The sequence below is a fragment of the Halichoerus grypus genome, chromosome 8, assembly GCF_964656455.1.
Source record: "Halichoerus grypus chromosome 8, mHalGry1.hap1.1, whole genome shotgun sequence".
In the NCBI taxonomy this organism is placed as follows: domain Eukaryota; kingdom Metazoa; phylum Chordata; class Mammalia; order Carnivora; family Phocidae; genus Halichoerus; species Halichoerus grypus.
In genome coordinates this window covers 19178163-19198864 of record NC_135719.1, presented here as the reverse complement: position 1 = coordinate 19198864, position 20702 = coordinate 19178163, and positions in this window count along the sequence as shown.

Below are 20702 nucleotides of genomic sequence, written 5' to 3'. Positions count from 1 at the left end.
GACCGACAACTTCTACCTTGGATCATCTTAAAACAAGCCCCAGGATTTTAAGAACAATAACCCTGGCCAACATTCCAAGTGCAATTTCAACAACACATTTCTCAAGACTGATTCCAAGATGCTCCAAACTAGGGCCAATGGCAGCACGCGAGAGAACAATCCAACAAAGTGATTCCGTGTGGGGCCACGGCAATGCTGTACCGTATGGAATGCTCTCTTGGGCTGGTTTAATCTGGGGGGAAAGCTTAAGCAACAAGCTCATTGGATGGAATTCACATCACCAGACATCAAAATACCGATGATGACGAAGTATTCTTGAGAAAGGTAAAGCTTCACCTAAAAAAGTAAATTTGGGTCTGCTTTAATTAACTGATAAATGGGGGACTGAGGCTCTAAGATTTACCCTACCATTTCTCCAACAATTTTAACTTTTTAAAAGCAACTCTTACCAGATGTTCATTTTGTCCATAAAAATTCTCACCCTTGAAAACTATAATATTTATGAAAATGTAACTTTGAGCAACTTACTACCTGGGAACATATCCAGCTAATTAGCTTGTGTTAAATACATGTGTGGGTATTTGAAATAATGTTACATAGGCTTATTATTAATAAGACAGTTAAATGTTGGTTTTGGTTTCCAAAGAAAGATTTTATAATAGGTCTTCCTTCTGAGCTATTAGAATGTAGACTCCTTTTCTGTTGGGGCCACTCCCTTGTTCAAGGAACTGAAACCCCACCAACCACTGTCTTTTTTTTCTTTGTTTTTTTTTCTTTTCTTACCAACTGCAGGAAAACATGTAGTTAGTTAAGTGGCAGGGCTAGGAGTAGGTCACCAAGTGTGGTCTCTCTACACAAGCCACTATAAAAAGGGGATATGTTTTCTGTAAACTATCATGACAATTATATGATAGGAAGAAACCGAACTGAGCAAATTAATAACAAAGATGATTTGCACGAACAGTAAAAGGAATGCCATTTTCTCAAGGCCATGCAGCAAAGTGCATATGCTTCCTTATGGCACACACTAAACATCGGCCACTTGGATGGTGGATTAAATTTTACCTTAACCATGATGTGGATTTCACCTCCTGGAAGGTCTAGATCTATATATTTACATCTCAATTGTTTTCCCACTTCAGTTTTTTTTTTTGGCCCAGAAATTAAAAGAAGCACCAATGAAGGAAAATGTGAGGGATGCTCATTGTCAAGTTTTTATGTCACCGTTAGCAGATCTCACAAACTTTTCCTTGGGCATTCAAGGGGTTCGTACCCCCAGGATGAGCTTTGAGTCCTCCAAACAGAGCTGGACTGGACTGACCACGTGACCAGCTCTGGAGGGAGGGCACAAGGAGTCCTGTTGTGATTCCCTAGGAGCAGAGAAGAGTTGGAGCTTTTGATCCTCTGCATTTACAGACAGCGAAAACTCCTTTAACTCCATGGGCCGAGATCCCAGGTGACTGTAGCCACTGAACTTGTCCTATTTAAATTACTCTTGCTCGTTCAGACAGACACAGCGACATTGCTAACATACCTCCACCGCAGTGCTTCTGAAATACGCCATTCAACATGGAAAAGAACCGGTGAAATTATTACATCGCCCTGCAACCCAGCATATGCTGTCCAGCATCTAAGAGCGATTGTATCTGGTAGGACTCTAATCTGAATGTGGGCAGTGAGAAATCCCCACCTCGAAGATCATATTCACAACGGAGTTGTTTCTTCAGAGGCTACACATTTTGATGTTCATGTGGATTAAGAAGGCAAGACCGAGAAGAGCGGAGATTTTCAAGTATGTTTTCCTACTGGGAATTACAAAATCCATCCCCTCATGACATGGGAAAAGTATTTAAAACACCGATGAAAGTAGATGGCAATTCATACATTGTTTTCTTTACTAATAATCCAGTTGGTCTCTTTGAACGGGTTGCTGTATGAGTTTGCTAGGACTGCCATAACAAAGTACCACAGACTGGGGGCTAAACAACAGAAATGTATTTTCCTACAGTTCTGGAGCCTGGAAATCCAAGATCAAGGTAGAGGTAGCTTTGGTTTCTTCTGGGGCTTTGCTCCTTGGCGTACAAATGGCTGCCTTCTTTCTCTGTGTATATGTCCCTGGTGTCCCTTTGTGGTCCAAATTTCCTTTTCGTATTGGGACATCAGTCAGATTGGATTAGGCTCACCCTAATTGTCTCCTTTTAGCTTAATCACTCTTTAAAAGGCCCTATCTTCAAATACATTCACATTCTGAGTTACCTGGGGTTAGCACATCAACATAAATTTTGGAGGAACGCAGTTTATCCCATAACAGTTGCATATGGCCTAAGAATTTCAAGTGTGAAATAGTTCTTTAAATGAAAGATGGTTTAATCAGAGGGAAATACTGCTTACTATTTACACAGATAGAGCTAGAGTTCGGTTGAAGGCGATGGAGTTTTCATTTGTTCTTAAACCATCTTGCGTCTTAGTCTTTATTTGGACAAGAGAAAAGTTGGGGCCACTTGTGGAGGATTTAAGTGGGGATTTGAATTACCTGGTGGGGATACAGCCATCTTTATTATTATATCACATTAGTCCCCATGAAGAAATCAGAAATAGGCTGGCTGCGTATTGAAATCTTACAATGTGGTAAAGAGCAGCATTTTGGAATTGTACGGTAGGGGCGATTTACTATCAAGTAATCTTATTTTTGCCCTTGCCCAGTATAAAACCAAAGGATGTTTTAAAAAGAAAGAAAAAGTTAGTGAAAGGCAGTTCTGAAAGGCTGTTGTAACCCTATACACGCAGGATGACCCAGAGCCGACATCTCCATGTGTGACATTGAGGGTCACAGGCTCACCCCAAGGATTAAGTGTCCCCAGCTGCAAAAGTGCTGGCTGAAGGCAAAGTAGACGTGGAGGGGGCTCTGGCGTAGGGAAGCCGTTGATGTGACCCACAGCGGAGACCTGCCACAGAGAAGAGAACTAAAGCCATTACCCAGAGTTCCCTGCCTTATTGTATCATGTCAGTGTTTTAACATCCTTTTCAATCTCTTTCCACCAAGTTTACACATGCATTAGTGTTGTCTGACTTTGTCACTGCTTTGTGGTTTGCAAAATACCAGAACAAGCTTGCTAGAGAATGCAAACCAAAGGAAAGGGTGTCAGTCGGGGGTCTTGGGGCTGGAGCTTGGATAGAGTGGAGAGATTTTAATGGCTTGCTCTGGGAAGTAGAGTGTTTTCGGCAGTACGAAGGCAGACTGTTTTTATGTGAGGCAGAAGACTTTTGCATCATATATGTTGTTTTGCTTTTGGATTTGAAATGCAGGTCTGGGAATTGGCGAGGTGGGAAGTGGTAGACAAGTGTCTCTTGTTTTGGCTGCTTTTGACTGTATGAGGCTTTTGGTTCATTTGTTTTATTTTGTTTTTGTAAGAGCCTTATTTTTGGAAAGAATGTCTGCCCTGGGTATCTGGTGGGACATCAAGTATGTCTCAGAAAGCGGAATAGTCAGGTGCTCTTAGAAGTCATGCCGGGGGGAGAGTGGGCAGATAATGGAGGGTTAGCTAAGAAGACACTTGGCACCGGGCTTTTGAATCTTGGGAGGACAGTTGGGGATTTCAGAGCTTTGAGGTGACAGTAGAGGAGACCAGATGACACCTGTGTCCTTGGTACGTGTCTAGTACCAGTGATGGGGCCTAACCCAAGCTCATGCTGTGCTTGGAGCTCACCTGTCTTTTTTACGCCCAGTCTCCCTTGGTTCAGCCCTGCCGAGTCTGGTTATCTGGCCTTCGTATGCAGTTTGGGAGTTGCCCCAAAGCCTTCCAAATGAATTCCTTTCTACTTGAGCTAGCAAAGTTCTTTTGCTGTGGCTTGTGGCCATACATTCCAGCAAATAACCTTTCTTTCTACACTCATCCTTCCACCGTTCCCGCCTCGATTTCCAAACTTGATTCTCTCATCTGAGCCTGGAAATCTTTCCCTTCCTGCCTTTTCAGGAATTTTCTCACTTTGGATGTCCTCCTTCCCATACCTTTCTGGCAGCAAAGATACACTAACCAACACCTCCCCACCAGCCCCTTCCTCTGACTTCTGCTGCAGGGCGCTCTTTTGACTCACCCTTGGCCCCTTTGGCTTCATTTCTCTGTCTTGGTTACTTCCTCCTCCCTGTTTACACCCCTGCCAGGGCCTCTTCTTCCTCGTTCATAAGCTTTCTTATTCATTACACTCTGTAACACCTAAGACACCTGCTGCAAGTGTGAGGATTTTGGCTTAACTGCCGCTGTGCCCCAAGGATCGGTCCAGGCCTTGCTGCTCTTGTCTCTCTTCAAACACTATGTAAAAGTACCCATGCAGTCTCCCCAGGATGCCTCTTCATCCCAGGACCCAATCTCTCTCCTGTGTGTTTCGACATAGGCACCTTCCTTTCTACAAACATTGCTTGTTTCATTGTTACCCCCATCCCTCCAGACTGAAACCTTAGAAAAGCCTCTGATCCTTTGCTGTCTAACACCCACCAAGTTCCATCCTCAACCTGTCGTAATTCTGCTCCTTCCTTTCCATCCCTCTAGTACTTCCTGCATTCAGATGATCTTCACCTGATATCAGGGTCATTTCAGAGATAATTTTCTTTCTTCTAATGACCTTTGCTCTCATCTTTCTCATACACATCCAGTAAAGATTAGTGATCAAAAATATAATGAGCATAATATGAATATTTAAAATTTGGTCCTCCTTCGGCTTGAGGTAAACATTGTCCTTTTTCAAGTTCTTATCATGTTGTTTTCAGCATGAATTACTTTAGTGAGATGCTGACCACTGAGCATCCAATGTGAATTGATTGTCTGTCTGATACGATTGACAAGGTGTAGTAGAGGGATTTTTTGGAAGATAAGGAGGTCAACATTTTGTACTATAAAGGACTTTGTCTTAGAGTCAATGACTAAGATATTCTCTTTATAATTATAAAGCAATTAGATTTTAGAACTGGGTAGAACCTTTAAAAATTATTTAGATCAACTCCTTCAACCGAAAGGTAGAGAGGTGAAGTCATTGGTTGGAGACAGAGCTCAAGTCTAATTCCCCACCACTCAAATCCCAAATCTCACATTTCCTTTTCTTTTTTTTTTTTCAAATTGTGGTAAAAAACACCTGACATGAAATCTACCCTTTTAATTCTTTTTAAGTTTGGTAGTTTTGTATATTATTAACTAAATTCACCTAGTTGAGCAAGACATTGCTAGAAATTTTAATCTTGCAAATCTGAAACTCTACACCCAGGCAATAACCACCCATTCCTTTCACTCCTCAGCCCGTGGCAGCCACGGGTCCACTTTCTGTTTGTAGGAGTTGGACTGCTTTATTTTTTATTTTATTTTTCACCAACTTTAGAGATCTCATATAAGAGGCATCAGACAATATCTGGGGTGTGTGTGTGTGTGTGTGTGTGTGTATGACTGGCTTATTTTACATAGGATACTATCCTTAAGGTTCATCCATATTGTAGCGTGTGACCGAATTTCCTTCTCTTTTAAGAATAATGTTACATTTTCTTTACTCATTCATACCATATTCTCTGAGCCCATCCATCCATCCATTGGTGGACATTTGGATGGCTTTCTCTCGTGGGCTACTAAGAATAGTGCTCTATGAAACTCGAAGTGCAGGTACCCCTTTCAGATCCTGATTTCAGTTTTGGGCGATACATATTCAGAAGTGGGATTACCGGATCATATGGTATCTCTCTTTTTAATTTTTGGAGGAGCCTCCACACTGTTTTCCACAGCAGCTATGCTGTTTCACATTCCCACCCAACAGCGCCTCAATTTCTTCACATCCCTCCACAGCGCTGCCCGATACAGCCAAGTCTTTTGTGACAAGAAGGGTCAGCTGAGGCGGCAACCTTCGTAGTTGTCTTCTTTGAAGAAATTGCCACAGCTTTCTATCAACCACCACCCTGATCAGTCAGCAAATACTGAAGCAAGACCCTCCCATCAGCTGAAAGATTACAACGTGCTAAAAGCTCAGACGACGGTTAGCATTTATTAGCAAGAAAATATTTTTTAATTCAACATGGTTTAATTTTTATTTTTTTAGAGATAATGCTATTGTACACTTACTAGATGACAGTGTAGTGTAACAAACATAACTTTTGTGTGCACTGGGAAACCAGAAAAAAAATGACTTCCAGAAAAATATTAATTATTGAATTATTTGCTTTATGGTGGCATTTGCATTATTGTGGTGGCCTGGAACTAAATCTGCACGATCTCTGAGATCTGCCTGTACTAAATAAAGGGATATGAATTAATGCAGTAACACACACACACACACACACTTTAGATTGTATAGACCCAAGTGCGCTGGTCCTTCTTCAAGTTATTGCCGTGCACTCCCCTGGCCTGCGCTCCCTCGCCCTCTGGTGGCTGTCATGTTTACCTGCAGCAAATCTTTGTCTTCCTTGAGGACAGCCCCCCACTTGCACCCCCCTTCTTGCTCCAGGCAGTCCCAGAGCTGGGAAGAGCTTCCCCTGTTGTTAGCATCTGGGAGTCTCCCCCTGCTTTTTCCTCACTTTCTGGGCAACTCTCCTTTTGTGTGTATATGAGTTAGGTATATTATACAAATTGTGGGAGCATGGTTTCTTTCTTTCTTTCTTTAAATTTTTTTTACAATTTTGCAGCTTTCTTTACTGTTATATTATCCTCTGTTCCTGACATACCGACTCAGCGTGCCTTGTAATCGGCATGGTGGGGTGTGTGTGTGTGTGTTTGCTTGCCATCAAGGGAAAACCTTCGTTTTCACTGCATAAAATTTAGAAACGTCTAAAGAGCAAACAATATCTTAAAAGAAAAACATTTAAAAAAGTTAACAGGGGAGAAAAAAATTGTAAACCTTAAACTACGATAAGTTAATTTATGAATTTAAAGCTAGTCTAATCAAAATATTATGAAGTTGGAATAGGGGATTTTTTTTCCAATTTTTTTAAATCAAAATTTATTCAGATATATATTAAATTACTCGTACAGACTTCTAATACATGCTCGTGAGTATCAAAATGGCATAGAAAAATGCTCATGCCATAGAAAAATGTTATTTTAAATGTTTGTATCCATGCCAAATTTCAATAGTTGTTAAAGTAATTGTGGATCTTTAATTTAAATCAAAATACAATACTTAATATTATCTAATTCTAGAGGGTCTGGTGATGTGAAAACAATATATTGGTAAGAATTATAGGAAATGACACTTGACTGGAGAAATAGTATCTGAAAACTATAATGCTAAATCTACTTGAATAAAAGGAATTGTAATATCAATTAAATAGCAGTATCTAAACCAAAAAGAGATAAGTGAAAACTACTTTAAAGACAGAAAACACATGCAGGTGTTATGCCGTGGTTGTGGGCGTTCAGGACCGGGTTGCGGTGAGCTCAGTCAAACCTGCGGGTGTCCCTGGATGCGTGGGCCCTCGCGGCCTGGCTCTTCTCCTTCCTGGGGGTGCTGATGATCCAGGGGGCCCCCTGACACGTCTGGGCCTCCGTGGGCTGCCTGTGGGGGAGCAGGAGCAAAACGGCCACTTGGGAAAGGCGGGAAGTTGAACTCCGCTTTGGCCAACATTTGCCTGATGGGATCATTTTCTTTCCTTAGCTCCTTGACTTTTCGCTCGGTAAGCACAGCTGCCATCCAGCTCTCCTGGACTTTATTCGCATAGAAGAGGATGTCCTTTAGACAGTGCGAGGTGTTCTCCTCCAGTTCTCTGCGGGTGTCTTCGGCCATCTTCTTGTATAAGTTGCGAATCTGAGTTGCGGACTCGATGTTTCCACACATGTAGGAAAGACTCTTCTCAATGTCTGAGCACTGCGCTTCCTTCTCCAATGATTTTCTCTCAAGTTCCCTGGTGTATTCTTGATATAATTGAGGCAGAATTTGAAGTTTCCGTTTCAACTGCTGAATCTCACTTTGAAGCTGTGAATTTTCCGTCTGCAAAGAGGCTTCCTTGGCTCGAAGATCTGTGATTTGTCCCATAAGCTCTTCATTGATTCGCTTTTCTTCCCACAGTTGTCTGGCTAGTTCCTCATTTTTCTCTTCAGCACTTTGAAGGGACACATTGGAATCAGCATCGTCAGTGACCCCCTTCAGATCACCCTCTGACCGATGGATGGGCTGATTGTCATTTTCTGCTTCCCTCTTTTGCTTGACTTCCCAGTTGACGTGACCCAAGAGATCTCCAAGGAGACAAGGCCAGGGGATGGCCTTCAGAAGGTTTTCACCCAGTGGTATTAACTGGCTGACTTTATCTTTCAGAGCCCGCTGCAGTCCTGCATTCGACTGCTCTAGCCTTTCTTTCTCCTGCTCCGTTTCCTGGAGTCTCTGCTTCCATCTCGCGATTTCTTGGGCTAGCAGTTCTGGACTCTCTAGAATGTCAGTGTTTCCATTCAAATCCTCCATTATTTTCTTCCAAAGTTGTTTTCCATTCTTCTCTGACGTTCTTAAGATGGGTCTATCACCAGTCACTTGGGAAAGTTTAGGAGGCTGGGTATTCTGCTCCATTTTCAGAAAGTCAATGGTGTTCTGAAGTGCCAGCCTACAGCGTTTAGTACTTACTGCTGAGAAGCATAAGGTTTGTAATGTGGGAAGACTGGCCTCCACCCCGGGCAGCCCTAGGGCATCATCAGCTTGTGTCATTGGTCCCATATTCCCACTACCTTTTCCAAAGACTTTAGCGTGGGCCAAAAACCTTTTGCCGAGCACCTTCACACTTCTCCAAATGTGTCGTTTCTTCGCTGTCAAAACCAGTATTACAATATATGCCAGGATCTCCCAGGGAAACTCATGGAGAACTGAAATATGTCTCCAGCTTTCAGAAATCACCAGCAGGGCACCCCACAGGGGCTCTAGGACCAACTGGAAAGTGGATCTGATGGCAGGCAGCAGGCCCTCCATGGCTGTGTAGGGCTCCACAGCTCTGCCTCCAAGGGCCAGTGTTCTATGGGTCTCAACTGAAGGCTCAGAACCCTGGGGGGGGGGGGTGCTCTGTCTCTAAGGTAAACATGTGCCTGGCAACCAGAGCAGATCAGTTGGGGTGGGGAAGGGGGAGGCCAGCCAGCTTCTAGAAGACAGTTTCCCCCTAACTTTGCCCTCAAATAGAAAGTGATTTCACTTCACTGAGTTCCCCCCACAACCTTTATTGAGATACAATTCACATACCATACAATTCATCCATATTAAGTGTACAAGTCCACGAATTTTTAGCATATATAAAGAATTATATAACCATCACAATAAGCTTATTTTAGAACAGTCCCATTACTGTAAAAAAAAGACCTTGCCAAACCTGTCATTTCTTTCCCCTTTGCCCCCTTAGGCTGTCAGAAGGAAATCTAAAAATTTCTGGGCTTGACAAGTACCCTTAGGGCAAACCTTTCTTCCCAGTTGATGGACCTATCCACGTAAGCAGTTTCTCTGTCATATTGGCTTAGCAATTCCTCCCTGTCTTGATAAGCTCTCTCATGTTTTAAAGACTTAAAAAAAGATTACTTTTTCAGGTTCTTTCACGTGTTTGCAAGTGGAGCGTGTCTCTGAGTGCTCAGGTGCACAGAAAGTCTCCCCTGGGTGCCTTATTTGCCCCACAGCTTGGATTTGAGATTTAGGATTCATCTCCCAGATGAATAGGCATCACTGAGCAGGGCTGGGTCCTGGAACAGGCCTGGCGGTTTGCCATGAGCTTGTGGTACTCAGTTCTGCTGCTTTTGTATGTGAAGCCACCTTCACTGGAAATGCCTTCCAGTTTGCTGACGGTATCAGATTTTTATGGCCCACGGAAGTCACGGAAATTTCTCCTCTGACTGGTAGAATTGCTGAAGACGCTGGCTGGCCATTCCCCAGAGAAAGAGGTCTGATGATTGAGGTGTCCTGTTTTAGAAATGGAATGTTGGGTTTGCATCTTCTGATAGGCTGACTCTTCCAAACTTGGGAATATTTACTCTATTTCCCAAAATAAACACCATCCATACCAGTTCCCCAAAAAACTATAATAGAGAAGCATAGGTTCAAAGATCTTTCTGTTCAAAAGACCTCTTAAGACGTACACACAAGACACTATAGAATTGAACTCATAGAGATCCTCTTCTTATCTTATTGCCCTGGATAATACAGTCATAACATCTAGACTTAGTGTCTTCAGTGGTTAGTTTTATGTATACGGTTCTTCTTGAAGGTGAGCAAGTGGGGTTTGTCTGTCTTTCTCACTGCTGGTCCCCCACAGAGCCTAGCACAGAGCCTGTACAACTTTACTAAGGTTCACGATTCAAAAAGGAAGCATGTGAATAATGAATCCAAGAATTCAGACCACAGATTTGGAACAAAGCGTATGAGTTTCAGAGAAGTAGACATTTTAGAAGAAAACTGTGCTTTTAACCCTAGATGCATTGTGAAACCATGTTTCTTTCCAAGGTCTTAGAGAAAAAGAAAGCCCTGAGTGTATTCCACTGCAAATGAGCAGGAAACAGCGTGAGTACTTAATGTGCTCAAAGTGACCACCTCTGTTCGAGAGCTAGCCAGGGATTCTTGAGAGCAGCCGATTTTCCTCATGAAAACTATGGGATTATGGGCAAAATAACAAAATGGGGGTCATGAGAATCCTGAGAACGACCGGATGGTAGCACAGATCTGGGTTCACATCTCTGCTGTGTCCCTGTGGACTCATCCTATTTTTTCCAGCCTTTCTTTCCTCCTCTGTGGGATGGATGTCTTAGATTTATTGTAAGATGATGGGGCACTTCAGCACCATGCCTGGCATATGGGACAAGTTCCATGTATGTTGGGTTTTGTTCATTTCTCTTCCATGATTTGAAAAAATAACCACGAGAATACTTCTCTGGTTTTTTTAAGGATTGGAAAAAAAAAAAAAAAACAACAAACCACATAAAATAGGTAAGCTGTTTTACCATAAGTTGATGTTGATCGTAAGACCAACTAGATTGGAAAAACAAAAATCTTCAACTAAAAAGGGCTTTTTGTTTTTCTGCAAGCACAGCCATATGCAAGAAATAGGGGCCAGAATCAAATTAGAAGAAAATGGTGGGAGGGATTCATTCACACACAGTCTCTATAACTTATTTAAAGTAAACTTCTAAGACAGTGCTTCTCAAACTTGACTTTGTATCATGGGAGGCCTTGTTAAAACACGGATTGTTGTCAACTCCCTCCATCCCCCTAGCCCTGCCATTTCTGACTCTACAGTATAGGGTGGGTCCTAGGAATTTTCATTTCAAATAAGATGAGAGTAATATTCTAATGCTGGTCCTGGGACCACACTTTGAGAACCATTGCCATGGAGGTGATTCTCAACCTTGGTTGTACCTTGAGATCACCTGGGGAGCTTTACAAAATACCGATGCCTGGGCTCAACCCAAACATCAGTTGAGAAGTTCTGATTTCACTGGTTCTGGGTGGAGTCTGGATGTCAGGAGTTTTAAAAGCTTTTAATGTGCAAAATGTTAAAAATAATTTCCCTGTCCGTTCTGGTATATTTTAGAAAAGAATCATGCAATTATTCATTCATTCAATAAATATCAGTCGAGTATCTACTATAACCTGAGCTCTGTGCGAGGTGCTAGGGATATGGATATAAATCGGACGGACAGAGGAAGACTGCCACATTGATAACTCATGAGGTGACTGGCATACAATGAACATATTTACAGAGAGCTGTTAAGAGCTGTAAGTGGGGGCACCTGGGTGGCTCAGTTGGTTAAGCAACTGCCTTCGGCTCCCATCATGATCCGGGGTCCTGGGATCAAGCCCCATGTTGGGGCTTCTCCCTCTGCCTTTGTTCTCTCTCTCTGTCAAATAAATAAATAAAATCTTAAAAAAAAAAAAAAGCTATAGGTGGAGGGCAATGAGGTTTAAGTGGGCAAAGACTTCATTAAGGAACTCTGAACTTAGTTTTGAAGAATGAGCTTTTTTTATGGGCAGAGACTGAGGGGAAGAAGATTTTGGGGAGAGGTCTGGGACTGGGAGTGGACACAGGATGTGTTCACAGGTGTTCTCAGGGAGCTGGAGCCTGGTTAGGTGGTATGCAAGGAGCTGGGAGAAGTTGTCTAGAATCAGGGAAGTGTTTCAAGATTCTGGGAGAAGAGTGATACAACTGGGTTTGATCACTGGCTACATCGAGAGAAGGGAGACCTACCTGAGAAATGTTCTTTAGATAGAAAAATCTCTATCATTTTTTAAAGATTTTATTTATTTATTTATTTATTTATTTATTTATTTATTTATTTTAGATTGAGAGAGAGAGCACGTGGGGAGGAGGAGGGAGAGGGACAAGCTCAGATGCAGGGCTCGATCCCAGACTGAGATCATGATCTGAGCTGAAACCAAGAGTCCGATGCTGAACCCACCGAGCCACCCAGGCGCCCCTGGAATAATCTCTATCTTGAGGTTATATCTAGGATATGCTCCAGACATATACAATCAAGACACCCAAACATCACAGAATAACAGGAAACTAAGACACCAGCTTCCTTCTCGTTAGCTAACTCCCACATTTCTGATCTGATTTTGCGGGGGGAAAAGAAGGATGCATTCGTTTTCATTGCAAGCCTACCTCTTTGGACTTTGGAAATATGGGTAGAAAAAGAGTTAATGCGGAGAAAGAAGAGACCAGACAGGAGAAAAAGGGAACAGAAAAGACTCTGAGGTTTGGAACAGCACAGAAGGGTGAATAAAAATGGAAGCTGTGGAAACAGGTTTTTCACATGCCCCCTTCTGCTCCTCCCCTGAAACCCCGCCCTAGGAGCCCAAAGGCCATATCCGGTGGCCTGCACTGCCACCTGCAGGTAAAGTCCTGAATCACCGCCGGGAATTGTATGCTGAGCTTTGGAGAAAGCAAGATGTCACCAGAATACGCCTGGGCTGCCATCAGGCTGCCCTCAAGCTGGGCCAGCAGGTAACTATTCTGTTCCTTACATTTCAGACTGGCTGACTTTTCAAGGATCATTCTTCATGAATATTAAAAGGTACTTTTTTCTTCTCTGTTTTTACATCTCTGAAGTCCAAGCATGTCTTGGAATTAATCGTCAGTTTAATCCACAGACTGTTTTCCCCACTGTGATACACAAAGGAGCATCTTACAATTGATATCATCTTATACTTGGAGAAATATGGCAATATTTATTTTGCGTACATCAGAGGCGCGGCCTGATGGATAAGGCATGACTTTTGGAACGTGAAAGATTTACTGTCACCTTGAATCTCTAATACCCCTTCTTTCTTATATTCTGGATCTCCATTATTTACTAGTTACTTGATTTTTGGCAAGTTAATTATCTGAGTCTCAATTTCTTCATGCTGTGTATCTTCATCCTATGTATCTTCTATGGTTTTGTCAGAGTTAAGTGATACTCTATATAAAGTCCTTGAATGGCTCCCACCTAGCCTATTAAAGCACTCAGTAATTAAGTCTTAAGCAGAAGCCACTATCTTTGCCCACTGTAATTCAAAACCTCCCATCACCAAACTGTGTTTTCCTTTGTGCCCTTAAAACTAGGCAGCTCAGCTTCTGCTTTATTTTGATGAACCTGGAAGTGCAGAGCCCAGCCTTCTAAGTAAAGCTTTTCCAGTGCTTAAGGCAGTCGAACCTAAATGAAACCGAAAAATGACAAGGAAAACAGGTAATGCTATCTATCGCTGCCCGCTGGATTCCGTTTGTAGCTCTCCCTAGCAATCACAGGATAAAAGAAAGCCCCGTGTTGAAGGGCAGGGCGTAAGCAGCTGGGTCTTGAAGCCTCAGTTAGCTCTGCAGGGAGGCAGCTCTGAGGAGCACCCCGATGGGCATAGAGCTTATAAAGATGTCTTGGAGCAGGCTTTCATGTTTGCCAAGCGGCTGCCCCTTCAGCCCCCTAATATCCCTTCTTTCTTAAATGATATGAAATTGTACAGTCCAAGTTCTTAGCACAAGTCCCAAGGAGAGGGAAGCAGCAAGAAAAGGGGAAGAAATCAAAGCTTTTCATGGTGCCCGCCCTGTGCTCTCTCTTCTTGGTAAAACCATTGCATTTCTGGGGGTTGCGTTGGGAGGAGGAGCTGAAGGGGGAGAAATGGAGATTTTTTTTAAAGGTTGATTTGTTTGTTTTAGAGAGACAGAGCGAGAGAGTGCAAGAGAGAACAAGCAGGGAGAGAGGCAGAGGGAGAGAACCTCAAGTAGACTCCCTGCTGAGCTCAGAGCCTGACATGGGGCTTGATTCCAGGGTCATGAGCTGAAACCAAGAGCCAAACACTTAACTGACTGAACCACCCAGGAACCCCTAGATGGGAATCTTGAAATACTCCTCCTGCCTGGGTCCCCCTCCCGCTGTCCCTCTGTCCCTATTCCTAGCCATTGTTCACTTTTATCTTCACAGCTCTCCTACATAGGTTGTAAGCTCAGTTGATACCTTGGGGTCCCTGATGGATTAAGAATCTTGCAGGTATGTGATAAAGTTTGAATGCAGGTTGATGTGACATCCACCTGTGGGTTTGTTTTGTTTTTTCCTGGAGAGCGCCCCGACTCACCACATTCCCTACCCCAAGTAGAAACCACCCCCAGGACCATGAGCTCATGATCTGAGCCAAACCAAGAGCCCATTGCTCGACCAACTCTACCCTTCCCCCCAAGGCGCCCCTCTACGGGGATTTTTGTGCAGGTGTCAGCACCCCTAAATCCTGTGTTACTCAAGGGCCAACTGTATATGTACACACGTACGTACAGAAGTCTGTGGACACACATACACACACGCGCCCAGGGCAAAAGGCCACAGTTAGGCACAGCTGAGGCTTTTTACCAGACTTACAGCAGAAAATCAGACCCAAACCAAATTGCTCTGAGCCTTCTTTTTTCACGGACTCTGTAAGATCCTGGAAAATAGCCTCAGAGATTTCTGTAGTAAAGATGAGCAGAGTGGCAGATCTTTGGAATAAGATGTGCTGAGATCTGGGGCCGCTTGCGCAGCATGGGTGGGGGACCGGAGGGGCTGTGCTCCTGGATATGGAGATGCCTGATGCTCCCGGATACGGAGATGCCCGATGCTCCCAGATACAGAGATGCCCGGTGCTCCCAGATATGGAAATGCTCAATGCTCCCAGATACGGAGATGCTCAATGCTCCCAGATACGGAGATGCTCAATGCTCCCAGATACGGAGATGCCCGGTGCTCGCAGATATGGACATGCCTGGTGCTCCCTGATAGGGAGATGCCTGATGCTCCCGGATATGGAGATGCCTGATGTTCCCAGATACGGAGATGCCCGGTGCTCCGAGATATGGAGATGCCCGGTGCTCCCTGATATGGAGATGCCTGGTGCTCCCAGATATGGAGATGCTCGATGCTCCCAGATACAGAGATGCCCCGTGCTCTCCGATATGGAGATGCCCAGTGCTCCCAGATATGGAGATGCTCGGTGTTCCCAGATACGGAGATGCTCGGTGTTCCCAGATACGGAGATGCCCGGTGCTCCCAGATACGGAGATGCCCGATGCTCCCAGGTACAGAGATGCCCGGTGCTCCCAGGTACAGAGATGCCTGGTGCTCCCAGGTACGGAGATGCCCGGTGCTCCCTGATATGGAGATGCCCGGTGCTCCCCAAATGGAGATGCCTGGTGCTCCCAGATATGGAGATGCCTGGTGCTCCCAGATATGGAGATGCTCAATGCTCCCAGACACGGAGATGCTTGGTGCTCCCAGATACGGAGATGCTCGGTGCTCCCAGATACGGAGATGCCCGGTGCTCCCGGTATGGAGATGCCTGCTGCTCCCAGATATGGAAATGCTCGATGCTCCCAGATACTGAGATGCTTAGTGCTCCCAGATATGGAGATGCCCGGTGCTCCCCGATATGGAGATGCCCAGTGCTCCCAGATAAGGAGATGCCCGGTGCTCCCAGATATGGAGATGCTCAATGCTTCCAGATATGGAGATGCCTGGTGCTCACAGATATGGAGATGCTCAATGCTCCCAGATACTGAGATGCTTAGTGCTCCCAGATACGGAGATGCCCGGTACTCCCCGATATGGAGATGCTCGGTCATCCCCAATATGGAGATGCCCGGTGCTCCCAGATATGGAGATGTTCGGTGCTCCCAGATACGGAGATGTCTGCTGCTCCCAGATATGGAGATCCCTGGTGCTCCCAGATACGGAGATGTTCGATGCTCCCAGATACGGAGATGCCCGGTGCTCCCTGATATGGAGATGCACGCGGCTCCCCGATATGGAGATGCCCAGCCGTGCTGAGTGGGGCAGTGGCTCTGTGCTTCAAAGCCTGGGACTTCCAGGAGCAGAGGCATAGCTCACTCCAGGAGCCCCAGCGGGAGGTGGACACCGCTCCGCTTCTACTCTCCTAGCCCCAGCGGGAGACTGCGTCATCCCCTCTTTGACAAATGGGGACTCCAAAAGTGGTACCTGAGTCACAGAACGTTGGCATAGAAACATAACAAAGCACTCAAGGAGCACTATGGCCAGAGGGAGGAAGACTAGGGAAAACGTCAAGAACGCAAGTAAACAATGAATTTCAGATAAAGACTTAAATTAAAGATAGATTCAGGACTTAAATGATCTACTCAGCAAATTTACTGGAAAGCTACCAGAACTTCATCTCTAGCCCCTGACTTGAACTAAAGCCTCTCACTGGCCTGGGTCGCTTCTGATGCCCCAGGAAGTGCAGAGGCCCGTGTCCATGGGCTCAAAGTTCTCAAAAATTTGGAAAACAAAGTTACTTTATTTAACTTATTTATTTTTAAGATTTCATTTACTTATCTGACAGAGACAGAGAAAGAGTAGCAGGCAGAAGGAGAGGGAGAAGCAGACTCCCCACTGAGCAGAGAGCCGGAGGTGGGCCTCAATCCCAGGACCCTGGGATCATGACCTGAACGAAGGCAGACGCCCAAAGGACTGAGCCACCCAGGTGCCCCAAAACAAAATTATTTTAAGCACCAACAGCTAAGACCGCTGTCTCTTCTCCCCTAGAGCAATAGGTTTTCCTTGTGGGCCCAGGACTGAGAGATCCCGGGACATGGGACTTTCAGTGCTAATATCGGCCAACTCCAGGGCAAACTGGGATGAGTCAGTTATCCCACTTTCCATTCTTCCCTTCCTACATCTCTGTCATCAGATGGCACTGGAAAAAATACAGAGCCTATGGGATCTGGCAGAGGGGAGATTGAATAAGGGATGCATTTAGTTTTGGCCTGGTGGGGTAGATGCCTGTGGTTGGCGATCATTTTGCGTTAAGTTATGGATAAGTGTTGCAGTGTAGATCAGCGTCCAGGGTGCTAGCACTGACCCACTCAGCATTCTCTGACCCATCACAGCGCCCCACTCAGCATTCTCTCACCAAGACACAGAACCTCAGCTCACGCCACATTATGACCATGTCCTACTGCGCCCGGCACCTGGAGAACAGGTGTAGTGGGGGAGAACAAGGTTTGGAGAGTACAGGGCCAGAAATCAATGTGTGGAAAGCCTTCCAATGATCAAATATATACAATTGATGATAGAAGATGGAATTCTCATTGGTATTTAGTCAAAATGGAAGTTCTCCCCTCTCAAGAATCAACTCCAGAATGCAGTGTTATACCAATACAAAGGCATCATGGATTTTTTCTTTTTGGGAATTGAGTGAAGTGTTGTTTTTCAGATTTCCTATTTGAAAGGTTTTATAATGAATGTGTTGGTGTCTGAATTCGTATGTGTGATACATCCCAATTATCAAGAACAAAACAATTTTTGATCAAGTCTACTAAAGGAAAGGCTAACTTTTCTTGTTATTTTCTCTATGGAAAATATACAATTGCAATTATATAGTGAGGTGATCAAAGAATATGAAGCCAAAAAATGTAGGAAAATAAAAACACTACTACAGACATGTATTAAGCGGTCATTTCATAAAAAATATTATGCCATCTTTCTGGATTAGGGGCATAGTTGAGATATTTGTCAACATATTAAATTTTTTTTCTGTTGTGATTTCTTTTCACACTTTGGACAAATACTCACTTTTGTATCAAATTTTGTGTTTATGTTTGCATTTTTAATAAAAGGTCTTTTAATAAATAAACTTACATGAATTTATTCCTCAGCCCTGGATCTTTCTCTGAAAGAAATGTATAAAAATCCTACAAGAACAGATAGGAGTCTATATGCATTTAAAGTGGTGGGGTCCTCAGGCAATGTGGAATCCTACAAAGCATTAAAAAAAAGATAAGCAAATTTCACTCTATAAATAGCATGGTAAAAGATGACTTCAGTAAAGTCAATAGAAAATTATAAATTTTAAAAAATATGTTTGCAACCCAGATAGCACAGAGTGTTATCATCTAAACTGTATAAGGAGATCTTAAAACCAACAAGACGAGAATGCACAAACCATTTGAGAAAAAATAACCTAAGATGTGAAGAGGCAGCATTTCTTTTAAGCACATGTATTAGGCCAGAAAGCACATTGTAGCAGTTAATTTAGCTTTAATATTATACAGACCCAGAGGTCTGATAACAATTAAGTTAGAGAATGGGAGCATAATAACAGAAGAACCCATTCACATGGGAACATGAAACACATCTAAATAACTCATGGGCCAAAGAATCCATCATGGAAATTAAGCAATTCTTGAGAATTGGACAATAGTAAGAATACCTCATATCAAAATTTGTGGGCGGGGCAGGGGGGCTCCTGGGTGGTTCAGTTGGTTAACCCTCTGACTCTTGGTTTTGGCTCGGGTCATGATCTCAGGATCCTGGGAAAAGTTGTGGGAATGTCCCTAAAGCTAGAGCCTTAAATCTTTATATTGGGAAAGAAGGTTAAATGAACTAAGTGTCCATCTCCAAGAAAATTCTTAATAAGGATACGGTACCCGAAGAGGTCAGAAGGAAGAAAAAATACATAAGCACAAGTTAATAAAATAGAACACAAAGAAAATCACTCAAAAAAAAGGAAAATGCTTCCTTTGCTTTAATTAATAAAATGGAAAATTCTGATGTGGTTGAGCAAGAAAAGAAAGAAAAGGCATTAATAAATATTAGGAACTAAAAGGGTCACGATTAGAGATACAGTGTAGATAATGGTAAGAGGAAATCATGAATGAATTTACACCAACTAATTAAAAACAGAGATATATGGATCATTTTCTAGAAATTATTTAGTTCTGATTATATTTATCTAATTTTCTAATTGCACAAGTAACTTAACAGAAATTGTATTTCAAGAAGAACCAGAAACCAGAATTGATGTTTAACCATTACAATATTTTTTTAGAATCAGTAAATGACAGTCTATTTCCTGAATTGACTCGGGTCAGATGTCTTAGGAGCTAATTTTTGCAAAAATGAAGAAATACATTATCCGCATTTATACATAATATTTCAGAAAGTAGAAGAAATGAAGTGAGCCTCCTTAACTCCCTTTCTGAAGTTAATAATGACTTTGACACCAGACTGAAAAAGAAGAGCACAAAATGTATTATGCAATCTCTCTCATGAAAGTAAACTCAAAAATCCTGAATAAATAGTAGCAAACAGAAGTTACCACTTGATTATTTTTAAAACCATTATGAACAAGGTTGATTTATCATGAGACTTCCTGGATGATTTAAGACGAGAAAAAACGATAAATGCAATTCATCACACAAACTAATTTAAAGGATAAGAACTTTCTAAAGTACCCAAATGGACATAAAACAAGAATTTATTAAAATCCAGTATCCATCTAAGATTTGCATATACACATATGCACACACAAAGCATAGAAAGCTAAACCTTAACTTATAAATATTATCTAATTCAACACTACAAACTACTTTATGTTTAATAGTGAAATGTAGAGCCATTATTTTGCAAGTCAGGAACAAGGCAAAGATGAGTCCAGTGCAGTAGGAAAAGGTAGAAACAGCTCTAAAAAATGATGAGCTAGTTTCTATGGAGGAAAAACAGATTTTATTGAATGATGCAGAGTAAAGGATTAAGCAAGCTCTTGGATTGGAAGACATGCTTTCATAAAGATGCCAATTATTTTCAAATTAGTATATAAATTTCATGCAATTCTAATCAAAATCCAATCGGTTTTTGGTAGAACTCAAAATGCTCATTCTACAATGTATATGGGAAGCATAAGGCAAAAAAGAACCCCTGAAAACAAACAAACAAAAAAAACCCCACATAATTCTGAATTAGAACAAGGTAGAGAGACTCACCCTACCAGATATTCATATTTATTATAAAGTAATACCAATTAAGAGAGTGTGTATCAGTGCATGGTAGAAAAAAAGCAAGTTCAGGAAAGATAATGTACCTGACACTATTTATGTCAAGCGCCAAACATACAAAAATAATATGATTTATGCACATGGAAGAAAATGTACAATGAAAACATAAAAATATTAATAAAAGTGTCAGTTATCGTGGCTCAGTCAGTTAAGCTTCTGCCTTCAGTTCAAATAATGATCTCAGGATCCTGGGATCAATGGAGCCCTGTGTTGGGCTCCCTGCTCAGCGGCGAGTCTGCTTCTCTCTCTCCCTCTGCCTCTCCCCCCGCTTGTGTGTGCTCGCACTCTCTCTCTCTCTCTCAAATGGATAAATAAAATCTTTTTAAAAAAAGAAAGTGTCAATTTTCAAATTTCAGATTTGTAGTTCCTTTAAATGGGAAGAGAGAGGTACAAACCCACAGAGGCTATAGCTACAATTGTAATGTTTTATTTAAAA